Source organism: Brassica oleracea, chromosome C4 (assembly GCF_000695525.1).
Source record: "Brassica oleracea var. oleracea cultivar TO1000 chromosome C4, BOL, whole genome shotgun sequence".
In the NCBI taxonomy this organism is placed as follows: domain Eukaryota; kingdom Viridiplantae; phylum Streptophyta; class Magnoliopsida; order Brassicales; family Brassicaceae; genus Brassica; species Brassica oleracea.
Genome location: NC_027751.1, coordinates 21540122 through 21543832, shown reverse-complemented (window position 1 = coordinate 21543832; position 3711 = coordinate 21540122). Strand labels below are relative to the sequence as shown.

Below are 3711 nucleotides of genomic sequence, written 5' to 3'. Positions count from 1 at the left end.
CGAAGAGTATTTGCGCCCCTTTTATTGTTTTCGAAGCTTTCTTCGACTACAAGTTATCAAGTTCAAGATCAAACCCTTGATCTTTTACTTATACAGCTTCCGCACTCTATAACTCTTCACTTTCATTTATATTATATATCTTGTCCTTAATTGAGAACTAAAACCCCTCTATTTCACATTTTCTACTAATAATATAACATTAGGTAATAATCTGCGCCTTACACGTGATGAGATTATTAATTTCGTTATCTTTAGAAAAAAAGACATTAGGTCTCTTTAAACTAGATATCGGTTTGGTTTTAGGTTTATTTTCCAATTTTTAATCTCCTAAAATATTACTATTATTCTAAATCTATATTTATTTTGGTTTGTTCGGTTAAAATGCTTGAGGTTTTTGGTTTTTTGGGTGATAAACCAAAAACTATTATTATTTGTTTGGTTTCATGTTATATGAGTTTCAGACTGTCCTGATGTCGAACCAATAGTTTCATATTATAATTTCTAAATGCATGCAAAATCAAAATCTAGATAATAGTTGAAGAAAAAGAAAAACAAATTATCAAGAAAAATCATTTCTCTACAATTTGTCAATGGTGAAAGGAAGCATTCAAAAAAAAAATCCAATTTTTAACTATTATTGAGTAAAAAAGAGGTATGCAATGATTTGTTACTAATTGACTCAAAGTTGTTTATGAGTTCTGTTGTATTGATATGGAACTCTAAACTAATCATATTTAAAGTGTGAGATTATTTGAGTTGTGTTTTTATAAAATGTGTCATGTAATATATTAGCAAATCGAAATTGTATGTGAGTTTAGTATTGATAAAGAACACTTGAATATATTGTGTAATCGAGTTTGAGAGGTTTATCAAGGAGAAAAAATGTCAATTAGTGTCTTGCAAATTGTATTTCTACGTGGAACTATGTATGTGAGTTTTATATTGACAAACAAACCGTAAAGTATTATATTAGGAAAGCGATTTTGTTGAGATTTCGTAAAGTTGGTTTGAGAAGTTCTCTACATATGACACGTTAACGTATTCATTCTCGAATCGCTGTAAGGCTGCCACGTAGTGAACTTAGTGTGAACACATTAATATCAAATGTTTCTCTTTTAATATATAGGAGATTGTCAATCTAATCCAAATTACATATAGTTGTGTGAGTATACACAATAGTTAGTAAATTTACATTTTCCTTCTTTCTACAGAAATTAAATATACGTACGTAGGCAATGTATTTCGAAGATTATTAGACCTCAGAACAAAACTTAGGATCATCTCCTAGGGTAAACCTTTAAATTCACCTCACATTCTAGGAACAATCAAAGTGTCATGTAGATTTTTAAATAAAAAATATTAAATTAAAAAAAAAATATCTAGAAGAAAATGACGCCAATTTTAACGATGCTAACGGCGTCAGCTAAACCCTAAATTTAAAATCATAAAATTCTAGATCCAAACTCTAGACCATAAACCCAAGCTCTATATCATAAACCCAAATCCTATACATTAAACCCAAACCATATACCCTGAACTCGAATCCTAGACCCTAATCCCAAACCGTAAACCCTAAATCCAAATCATATATCTTAAACCCAAATCCAAACCCTATACCCTAAACCCACACCCTAAACCTAGAAACCCAAACCCTAAACCTAGAAACCCAAACCGTAAACCCTAAACCCAAACCCTATAGCGTCTAGGTTTAGGGTTTGGGTTTAGGGTTTACGTTTTGGGTTTATGGTCTATGATTTGGGTTTAGGATATACGGTTTGGGTTTAGGGTTTACGGTTTGGGTTTATGGTTTAGAATTTGAGTTTAGGGTTTAAGGTTTAGGATTTGGGTTTAGGATATAGGGTAGGATCTAGAGTTTGGTTTAGGATTTAGGGTGTAGGGTTTAAGATTTAAGATTTAGTGTTTAGGGTTTAACTGGCAGCATTAGCGTCATTAAAATTTACGTCAGTTTTTTTTTCACCTATTTTTTAAAAAAAAATTAATATTTTTATTTAATAATCTACATTGCACTTTGATTGGTACTAGAAGGTGGGGTAAATTTAAATGTTCTCCCCGGACCTAAGTTTTGTTCCTTAATTTAATGGTTTTGACAAATGGTTTCTACTAAAGTATTTTTTACACTTGTTTGTTGTAGACACAGTCACTGTCTCATATGGTCATGTCTTATACGCGAGTCCCTCTCTCAAATGTATAAATAAGACCCAAACCACCTATCATTGTTTTGACTACTTGAAAATCTAAAGCACAAAACATTTATGTAAACTTTCCTCAATGAGAGACTCCTCAACAACAACATCTACCAAATCCTCACCGATATGGAAACCGTTTGCCTCAAACTGTTGCTCCGTCGATGACCAAACCGTCTTGGGGAATTTAAGCCGTTGTCGACCTTCCAAATCAGAGTTCTCCAAGAACCATCTCGGACCACTTCCTTCTTTCCGGCGACTCTCCTTCGCCGATCTAAGCCGTTCTTCTTCGGCTAGGATCAATGAAGATCTCGCAGAGGTTCTCGGAGCCGATTTAGTGGATTTTCAGATGTGTGAACTTAAAATGATCACGCAGTGTTTCTCTCGGAACTATCTTCTCGGAGAAGGTGGGTTCGGTAAAGTTTATAAAGGTTACATCGATGAGAATCTCCGACAAAGTATCAAGGCTCAGCCTGTTGCTGTCAAGCTACTGGACATTGAAGGGCTTCAAGGACATCGTGAATGGCTTGTCAGAACGTTTACTAGTAATAGTATGCCTGATTAATTACTGAGTTCTTTTCACTTTACTAGTAAGAGCATGTTTATAGGCAAAACTCTCAAGTGTTTCTTAAGTGGGCCCTAATGATTTTTTAATGATTATCATTAAGCTAAGAGACATAATTAAGATACACTTAATTATAGGGGTTTATTGGTAGTTTCTTAATTAAAGTTCTTAACAATTAAAAAAATATTAAACTAAAATTTAAACAATTTTTTTTTAAAGGATAAAGTTTATTTATTAAATAAAACAAAGTCAAACATAAGATTTTAAACATAGATTTTTTTAAAAAAAACATAAAAACATGAAAATAAAGATAACTAAAATAAACGATAATAATTTGAAAGCGGCATCTAAGTTCAGTTGCTGTCTTGATCACGTCCAAATTTACGCCATATATGTTCAACCAAATCACGTTTCAGTTGTTGATGCGCTTGTTTATCACGAATTCTTACTCGAACACCCATCTGATTGGCGATATTTGTAGGGGTATCTGTTGAATATGTGAGATCGACATGTGAACTTCTGCTGCCTTCTCCTTGCTGGAAATCTGAAACATCGTATTGAGTGTGTTGATCTCGTTCGTTTTCTACTATCATATTATGGAGTATGATACATGCTCTCATAATCTTCCCGATCTTTACTTTATCCCAACAAAGTGCTGGATTTTTAACAATGGCAACTCGAGCTTGTAAGACTCCGAAAGCACGCTCGACATCTTGTCTGACAGCTTCTTGACATAAAGCCACTTTCGGACCTTGTGGTAATGAAATAGATTGGATAAAAGTTGCCCATTTCGGATAAATACCATCGGTGAGATAGTAAGCCATTGAATAAGAATTTCCGTTCACCGAGAAATTCACTTTCGGAGCTTGACCATTTATTATGTCATCAAAAACAGGTGAGCGATCAAGAACATTGATATCATTTAAGGTACCTGGAGGTCCG

The 3711-nt window shown here is 33.5% G+C and overlaps 1 pseudogene; it reads left to right on the top strand.

Annotated features, from left to right (window-relative positions):
- Positions 1-2289: 2289 nt before the first annotated feature.
- LOC106340329 overlaps positions 2290-3711 on the top strand; it is a 6546-nt pseudogene continuing 5124 nt past the window's right edge.